Here is a 10,792-nt window from a genome sequence, read left to right on the forward strand (position 1 = left end):
GACTTAGCACGTGAAGGCATTATGTTATAATGAAGTGCAGGAAGTTGGGCTAGTTGTTTATACGCGTAGGAACTTGAATGATCACCCACGCAGCCGACCTTACTTGGGAGCATTTGAAGGATGGCTGACGTGAAGTTTAGAAGGAATTGCGATGGCATTGAGGGTGTAGGCAGGTGAGCTAGGCAGCCATGACCTTGCCTGCCACTCGTATATATTAGTGAGGCACAGAGCTCATTTGAAACCATCTCTCAACAAACAATGACTTCACTCATGTGAAGAGAAGTGCACAGATCTAAGGGGGTGGATGCATAAGAGGAAAGGCGGAGATTTTGGTGATGCGCCCATTCTTGGGAAAGGCCACACAGAGGTAGATCGCTTCTTGGTTTTGGGTGAAGGCCGCGGGTAGAGGTCGCCCACCGGTTGGAGAAGGGCATGCACGGGTGTGGCGCCCTAGTTGTGTGAAGGAGTGCTCGATGGTGAAATTGGCTTGGGTGGCTCGAGTGAGCACCCGCCCGTCGTGCAAGTGTGCATGGTGTGACTTTTGGTGAAGTGTTGAGATTGTGAATGGAGGTGCGACTCATGTAGAGGTGCCCATGTGTGGCGACTTCGAGGCACGCCCAAGTTGGGTAAATGACACGATTGTGCGACGAGGTGAACGAAGGGTTGGTGAGTCGTGCGGCAACCATGTGGAGACGCCGACGAGCTAGGCAATCAAGTTTGCCGAAGATTGTAAAATTGGCTAAGTATGAAACTTGGTGTTTCCAAGTATACTTGTAAAGCTTTGTAATATTGAAAGACTGTATAATATATTTCAGACAGACTCATTGTTCAGGGAGTTTCCCCTCCCTTTATACTGCGCAATTGTGTTCTTCATGTATAATTGCTGATGATAATGAATGTGTGTGGGTGTTCATTGGTATAAAAGAAACATTAATAATACTTGGTTGAGAAACACAAACTAAGTAGGATAAGTGGTTAGGCATAGTCCACAAACATAAGTATTGGTGAGAAGAAAGTGTTCGGTGGTGCCGCACTTCCCTAGAGCGGTTGAAAGACTACTGCAGGATTGGGGGCGTGATAGGTGGTATCAGAGCTAGTCTGAAGACTTGGAGGGGTCTTGCAGGAAGCTGGGTGAAGCAGGTGTGTAAACACTTGAAAGTTGGTGACAGTGAAGCAGGTACTTGTAGGTGAAGGAAGCTGTTTCGCATACAGATGGAACAAGGGCTAGTTCAGGTTGCAGGCAACTTGGTGAAGTTGTTGGATGGTCAAAACTAGATCGCAAAGAAGAAGGAAGTTGTTAGCAATGGCAGCTGAATCTTAGGCTGGGTCTAGTCATGGTGCGAAGGATGATACTATGGCATTCATTGAAAAAGTGTTGGAGAAGATGGAGGACTTAGAGGCTTTCTGGACTAAGAAGATGGACTTGATCGAGAGAGATCAAGAGGACAATTCGAAGATGAAGGAAGAGCTTGATGAACTTCGGACTCAACACAAGTACACTGATCTTATGTGTACACAACTTGAAGTAAGGGTCAAGGAGGTTGAAGAGGCAAGGGACCAAGGTATTGCAGGGATCGTGGGCTTGTAGAAATCTCTTGACGAAGCCAGAGATGAGATTGCAATGTTGAAGAAGGCCGTGAGACATAACTCAGGTGGAGGAGTGCCTCATGTGAAAGTCAAAGAACCGGAATCTTACGACGGTACAAGGAGTGCAAAGACTCTTGGAAACTTTCTATGGGACATGGAGCAATACTTGGAACGATTGGGCCTATCTGATGATGAGATGAAAGTGAAGGTAGTTGCTCAGTTCTTGAAAAAGGATGCTAAGATGTGGTGGCGAAGGAGGATGGATCAGATTGCCAATGGAAGTGCTGGTGACATTACCTCGTTGGATGAGATGAAGAAAGATTTGCAGACCCATTTCAGTCCTCAGGATGAAATGTGGGAAGCAAGGATGAAGATAAAGTTCATAAAGCAGAATAGGAACCTTCAGACATATCAACGGGAGTTTGCAAGTGCGGTTCTTGAACTTCCTAACATGGCGGAGAGAGACAAGTTGTTCAACTTCATTATTGGGTTGAAGCCTTGGGCATGCAATGAAGTGAAGAGGCAGAGGATTAGAACACTTGAGGAAGTTTTTGCTGTTATGGACAGGTTGGTGGACCATTATGATGAGACTTCTGATGATAGGAAGAAGAAGTACGATAAGCCAAAAGATAAGAAGAAGGATGATGCTTCGAAATCAGATGATAATTCGAAGACGAAGAAAGCCTTGAAGTGTTGGATATGTGCTGGAACACATATGTTGAAGAATTGTCCTTCTAGAACAAAGGTGTCTACTATTGCACAGTCTAATACAAAGAATGAAGAAGCTTCTGTGGGGATGATGCAGATACTTGGTGTTTCTATTGCTACAGAGGTGATCTCTCAGAGGGATCCTGAGAGGAACAGGTTGGAGTATGTTCGAATGAAGATTGGGGGTGTTGATATACTCACTATGGTGGATAGTGGGGCTACTCACAACTTCATGGGTGAAGATACTGCGAGAAGGATTGGGCTGAAATTTGTACCGGTGAAGGCACATATGAAGACAATCAATTCTCCTCCTGATAGTATTTTTGGTGTAGCTAAAAAGGTGGACACAACACTAGGTGAATGGACAGGGGAGGTCGACTTCACTATAGTGCAAATAGATGAATACGAAGTTGTGCTGGGGATGGAATTCTTGAAACAATTCGATGCTATGATTGTTCCACATTTGAAGAGGCTATACATTTACGATGGAAGGGAAGATGTACCCATTGGTGTACCAACCATTGGAGTGACAAAGTCTGATTGTAAGTTGGCAGTAATGCAAATTGAGGATGAGAAGCAGATGGAAGACATGAGTAAGCGGTTGTCTACGGTTGAGACAAAGCATACCGAGTAGTCATTGGTCATCATGACACTTTCAGATAGTATCTTGGATTTGTCAGGAAGGCTAGAAGTGGTTAAGGAGGATGATGATGATGATGAGGCTTATGTGAGGCCGAATGTCCGGGAGAATCAGGTCACTTATTTACAGAGGATAGAGATAGAGAATCCTGACAAATGGATTGAGATGATTAGTGAGGGTGAGCCTTCAGGCTCTACTCTCTCCACATCTTCTTAGATAAGAAAGAAGATGGGGCTCATTGTTAGTTGCTCATGGCAGTAAGTCCTTTAAATAGGTTGAGCAGGTATAACAGATGGTGCAGGGATGGCTTGGCATCAAGCATCATGACATGTTGCAGATGGGATGGAGTTTCCATGGACCTGAGCATGGGTGAGATTCTTGGTGAGTCTGAGATGTGGAAGAATCCGAGATAGACAGGTAAAGGCATAAGGATGTTCACTCTCATTGCTTGAGCGTGACAGTTGGATTAGCTACCGAACTAGTTCAAACATGGGGTCCGGAAGTGCACGGAGAGATGCTTGCATCAAGTAGACGAGGAGGATAGTTCACAGGGATGGGACGACACATGATGGAGATGGAAGTTCTACATATGTTGCAGGCATGTTTGCAGTATGTGGAGGAGTTGACATCATGGACCAGGGATGAGATAGATATTAATGATGATCTTGGTTGATGGCTACCAAGATGGCATGTTGTCGAGGACGACAACGACTTCAGGTGGAGGAGGATGTAAGGACCTGCAGTCTTATGTGCACGGTCCTACTTGAGGTGCGACGACAAAGGAGCGAGCTTGACTTAGCACGTGAAGGCATTATGTTATAATGAAGTGTAGGAGGTTGGGCGAGCTGTTTATAAGCATGGGAACTTGAACAATTACCCACAGGGCCGACCTACGAACATAATAAGGCTGACCTTACTTGGGAGCATTTAAAGGATGGGTGACGTGAAGTTTAGAAGGAATTGCGATGGCGTTGAGGGCGTAGGCAGGTCGGCTGGGTAGCCACGACCTTGCCTGCCACTCGTATATATTAGTGAGGCACAGAGCTCATTTGAAACCATCACACAACACACAACGACTTCGCTCATGTGAAGATAAGTGCGCAAATCTAAGGGGGTGGATGCACAAGAGGAAAGGCGTAGATTTTGGTGATGCGCCCGTACTTGGGCAAGGCCGCACGGAGGTAGATCGCTTCTTGGTTTTGGGTGAAGGGCGCGAGTAGAGGTCGCCCGCCAGTTGGAGAAGGGCGTGCATAGGTGTGGCGCCTGGGTTGTGCGAAGGAGCGCCCGATGGTGAAACGAAGGCGTGGGTGCCCGGTTTGTGTGACGACTTGGTACGGGTTCTTTGGTGGCTCGGGTGAGCGCCTGGCTGTCGTGCAAGTGTTCATGGTGTGACTTTTGGTGAAGTGTTGAGATTTTGAACAGAGGTGCGACTCGTGTAGAGGCGCCCATGTGTGGCGACTTGGAGGCATGCCCAAGTTGGGAAAACAACACGATCGTGCAACGAGGTGAATGAAGGGTTGGTGAGTCATGCAACGACTGTGTGGAGGTGCCGACGAGCTGGGCAACCGAGTTTGCCGAAGATTGTAAAATTGGCTAAGTATGAAACTTGGTGTTTCCAAGTATACTTGTAAAGCTTTGTAATATTGAAAGACTGTATAATATATTGTTGGGCATACTCATTGTTCAAGGAGTTTCGCATCCTTTTATACTGTGCAATTGTGTTCTTCATGTATAATTGTTGATGATAATGAATGTGTATGGGTGTTCATTGATATAAAGGAAACATTAATAATACTTGGTTGCGAAACACAAACTAAGTAGGATAGGTGGTTAGGCGTAGTCCACGAACATAATTATTGGTGAAAAGAAAGTGTTCGATGGTTTCGCACCTTGCCGAGAGTGGTTGAGAGACTACCACAGGCTTGGGGGTGTGACACTGTGTAACGCGAGTACGATACCACTCTCGTTTTCGATTCCACTAGATATCATATATATATATATATATATATATATAATTTAAATAATAATATTTTAAAAGTATAATCCATCAAGAAAAATTCGAAAATATTTTATGAAAAATATATGATGTGAAAGCTTTTGATTATGTTTTTTTAACATATTATAATAATAATAATTAAATAAATATTTTACTTTTAAAGTCTATAGTGTACCTAATATGTTTAAAATAAAAATGAAATATAATGTGATATTGTAATGTGTAAATATTTTGACTCGATCGAAGTACATTAAAATTAAAATAAAAAAAAAATAGAAAAAAATAATAATGTGTAAAAATAATTAATAACATTAAAACAAATTTTTTTTTATGGTATTTACACATGGAATGAGAAATATGATATTGATTCATGGTATTCAGGTGGAAAATAGACGATTAAAATAATAATAATAATAATAATAATCTGAAAAAAAAATAATAATAAGAAAAAAACATTAAAACAAAAAATTAATTCATGGTATTTTCCCATGGTATTGACACATGGTATTCATGTGAAAAATAGACTAATTAAAGAGGGAACTAAACCAGCCTAGTAACTCGAAATCTACCAAGCATTGACACGGATCAAATCTCTTTTTAATTTAAAAGAGGTTTGCATCTCAAAAAAAGTGATTGCTCTACGAGCTTGGTAGATCCAAAATTATGATAAGTTTTTTTTTTAATATCAACTTCATATATAGAAAAACTATCATAAAATATATTAATATTCAAATTAAAAATAATAGAAAACAAGAAAATCAAACTAATACTAAGAAGATGTGTAATTCATTTAATTTTTAATATAAATTAATATGTAACATTTAGAAAAATATTAATAATAATGAAAGAATTCAATGTGTATTATTATTAGAATATTTCAATATATAAAATTACATATGGATTTTAAAATTAAAATATCTAAATAAATAAATATAAAGATTTATTAAGTAGAGTTTTAGCATAAATCACATGAAGAAAACTTTTTTCGACGCATTTCGAACTAACTAGTGTGGTTCATCGTCAGGACAAGTTGAATTGACGAAGAACCACACTAGTTGGTTCAAAACGCGTCGACGAAAGTTTTCTTCATGTGATTTAATCAGAAACTCTACTTAATAAATGCTATGGATCACAGAAGCCTCAGTTCAACAAATATAAAATTGTTTAATTAAATTAATTAATGATCAAAAGTACTAAATATGGATTAAAAAATAAAAATAAAATAATAATAAAAAAATAAAATGATGATGATGATGGAGATTTTATTCATATACTCAAAAAGCTGGGAAAGAAGCCTCTCGAACTCATTGTACTTTTAATTTATATATTAAGATTGGGTTGGTAATTTTTATTTTTTAATTGGCTCTTGGGTCTGCTCGCATTCTAAACTCTATATATATCCTCGGGTCTGCGAAATTCAAAACAATCTTTGGTGATCTTGGATCTGCAGCTTTCAAGCAGTATATAAATCCTCGACGAACTTGGCATTCTAAACTATATATATCCTGAGGCCGGTGATCTTGGATCTGTCGACGAACTCGATCTGCGACATTCTAATACAGAGGCTCGCATTCTAAACTATATATATTGATGGTGATTGATGAACTCGATCTTGGATCTTGGGTCTGCTCACATTCTAAACTATATATATATTTATAGATATCCTCAGGCCTACGGAATTCAAAACAACCTTTGGTGATCTTGGATCTGTTGACGAACTTGGTCTGTGGCATTCTAATACGGAGGCTCGCATTCTAAAATGTATATATTTCCAGTGATTGATGAACTCGATCTTGGATCTTGGGTCTGCTCACATTCTAAATTGTACATATATCCTCAGGTCTGCGCAATTCAAAGCAATCTTCGGTGATCTATGACATTTAAGCCTCGATGAACTCGACATTCTAAACTATATATATCCTGAGGCCGGTGATCTTGGATCTGTCGACGAACTCGGTCTGCAGCATTCTAATACAGAGGCTCGCAAAAAAATGAAATATATAAATAAACATTTTAAAATTAAAAAAACCTAATCCTAAAAAATAATAAATATATATATATATATATATAAAAAAGGATATATATATATATATATATATATATATATATATATATATATATAAAAGGATATATATATATATATATATATATATATATATATATATATATATAAAACAGAGAAAGATAGAAATAGGTTATTATAGATAAATTTTATAAATTAAAATTTTATAATCAAATAAAATATTTAAAAAAATTATAAATAAAAATATGTTTTAAAAAAATATGATATAAATAAATAATTAATGATGATGATGATTAATGTCTACTGAGACCAAACTTTGGTCTATTCGACCTAAAGGAATGAATTATTTAGTTTGATTTAAGATTTTATTCCTATGCTCAAAATGTGTGGAGAGAAGCCTCCCGAATTCACTGTAATTTTGACAATGTAAAAGGCTAGGAAGGTCAATATTGCAACAAAGATTTTGAAACTGAGATCTAATGTGGTTTTACGCTAAGCACTATAAGAGGAAATGATTTTCATCCTTGATGTTTGTATTCTCACAGAGATGGAAGAACCTTTCCATCCATGGTGTTTTGAGAACTGCCCAACCACCCGTTTCACTATGGAGCTCATGAGAGTTAGTTCTAATCTTGGCTATATTAATTTTCTTCTTTGAGCTAGTTAAAATAGAAAGATACTTTTTATCTTCTAGGGTGGGGTTGATGACCTACTTATAATATCTTAATTTTCTTTTAGGTGCTAAATCTTTCTCACACCACTTTTTTTCTTTGAACTTAGAAGTAACAATATTTTTAATGTTATTAATGTTTTGCATGCAACATTGTCGCCGATCTCCAAATGCTTTGCAATGCAACATGTAGAATTATAATATATATAATTCTATACATAAAAATATTCTAATATTAAATTCTTATTTGTTTTATTTCAAATTATTTATTTATTTTTATCATTTCTTTCTTCTATATAAATTTTTATGCCTTTATTTTAGAGTCTATTATTTCTTACTAATTTTTATTTCTTAATTTTAATTTTAATTTTTTCCTTTCAGTTTTCTTCTCTAATAACATATATATATATATAACTGTTTGAATTTTTCAAAAATGAATGTGTATGATTTTTTTTTTATACCAAGCTTCCCGTGAATACTCCACTCATTGGGAGTGGATACTCTACTTATCAAGGACTACAAAACCAATAGATGGTAAAAAAATTGCTCACCTATCTATAAATAAAGAGAGTTTGGAGAATATCTATCTATCTGTCTATCTATCTATCTATATATTAGTGTTAGTGTTTTGGAAATTTCCAATTATATTGATTAAATTATTTATTTATTTATTATTTTGATATATAGTATTGTAATATAAAATATTTATGTAATAAATGGTTTGAAAATATATATTTTTAAAAGATTTAAAATATATAAATGGTAAAGAAATAGATTATGTATATAGTTAAAGTAATTTTATTTAAAGGAAAATTCTCCACTAATGAAATTATTTATTATTTAATTTTATAATATTTTAACATAAGATGTTTTAATAAGTTTTATATAATTTAGAAATGTGGTATATATCATTATAAATAAATTGAGGATATATATAATATGATAATAAATTTGAATTATAAATAATAATAAAATATGTGAATAAGGGAAAAAGATGATTATATTTGTAGAATTATGTAAATATTTAATATATTAATTAGTAAAAATATATAGAAAGAAGTAAAGTAAAAATATGATAGAAAGTAAATATGGGAAGAAGGGGAGGAAGAAGAGGCTAAGATCAAAAGAAAGGAAAATTAAAAAAAGAGGAAGGAATTTTAGGCAGAAGAAGAGATACAGAAAAGGGGACTAGGGGATTACGGAAAAATGAGATGAATAATATGATTCCTTGAGTAGCTAAGCTTATATCTGTCACAAATCTACGTGTTATATCTATAAAAATAAATTTAATAACATACTATCACATGGTAATTTTTACCACTGCACTGCAATGTAGACATTACTATGCATACAATTTATGTTCACCTATATAATGGTGATCTGATATGATTTCTAAACTATACAGCTAACTTTATTATCAGTCAACTTTTAAATTAAAACACATCCTTATAATGTACCAACATAATGATTCATATTCATATATATATATATCGACCCATTATTAACATAAGTATTAATATAGTGGTTCGTTCTTAACCCAATCATAACATTCAAGCGTGTTTTAGTTTAGTTCGGCAAAAATCTATGGATTATAATAATAAGCGTGAGGTTATTCCTAAAATGTATAGATTATCAAAAATCCATAAGGAAGGGGTCCCCCTTAGACCAATTGTTAACACCATTGGTTCCCCTACCTATGAATTAGCTAAGTATGTAGGTAAGATCCTAAAACCTTTGGTTGGTAACACGAACTCTTTTATAAAAGACTCAAGTGATTTTGTAAATCTTATTAAGAATAAAAGGGTGGATAAAGATGATATTCTAGTAAGCTTTGATGTCGTATCTTTGTTTACACAGATTTTTTCTTTTTTTCTTTTCTTAAACAAAACATGTGGTACGATAAGGAAAATGATGAGGTCGATTAAGGATATCATTGATCGACAACAACTCAAGGGAGTGTACAAGATCGATTGCTCATGTGGCAAGAGTTATATTGAGGAAATTGGTCGGTCTCTGAAAATAAGACTTAAAGAGCATGCTGTTGACATAAAGAATGAAAGATCCCGTACATCAGCTCTTGCAGAGCACTCGTCCAAGACCAAACATCATGTGTGTTTGGAAGACGCCAAGGTAATTGCAAGAGAGGACAACTATCATAAAAGAAAAATCAGAGAGGACATTGAAATTATGAAATTTCCTCAGAACCTCAACAAGGGCAATGGGAGTGAAATCAGTGGTAATTGGCTTCCTCTGATCAAACAAATAAACCCCTCCGGACCCTTGGAAGCATAGGATCAAAAAAGGGGGTCTTTCATTTCGAAAGTTTAATTAATTAATTAAAACAAATTAATTTAATTTAATTAATTATATTAATTAAATTAAATTAAATTAATGATTTAATTCTTAAAAAATAAAATAAAAAAAATAAAATAAAATATGAAATTAAACATATCTACTCAAATGATTAATAATAACCCAAAAAATAGCTTTGATTATGAAATTAATTTTAGTTAATAAGAATAAGATCTAAATAAGATCTCTCAAATAAATATTAATCAAATAAAAATTTTTAGAATTAAATAAAATTAAAGCATTAGAATGAAGTATGAATTAATTGATTTTTATTAAATTCAATGAGGATTATTTAAATCAAAATTAATTAAATAAAATAAATTAATTTAATTTAATCAATAAATTATATTAGAAAAAAGAGAGAAATTATAAATTAAATATTAATCAAATAAAAAAATCTAAATTAAATAAAAATTAGAGCATTAGTATTATAAATTAATTTCTTTATCAATTTTAATTGGATTTTAATTAAATTTAATGGAAACTAATTAATTAATTGAAAACATATTTATTTAATTATATTAATTCCAAAAATTAGTCAATTTTTTAATCAAATAAAAATTAACATTTAATTTATAAATAAATAAAAATATAAAAATTAGAAATTAATAAATTAATTAATTAGATAAATTAGGTTAATTAATTAATTAATTAATTGATAATTGATTAATTAAAGGAAGGCTAAAAATAATTAATAATTTAATTTAAATTAATTAATTAATTAAATAAAAATAAAAAAGAATTAATCAATTAAAACTAAAATAATTAATAAATGAAGTACAAAATTAATAAAATAAATTAAACTTATTTGTTCAT

The sequence above is a fragment of the Pinus tabuliformis genome, chromosome 9 (genome assembly GCF_031772625.1).
Source record: "Pinus tabuliformis cultivar Carrire ecotype Pingquan chromosome 9, CPIR1, whole genome shotgun sequence".
Taxonomy (NCBI): domain Eukaryota; kingdom Viridiplantae; phylum Streptophyta; class Pinopsida; order Pinales; family Pinaceae; genus Pinus; species Pinus tabuliformis.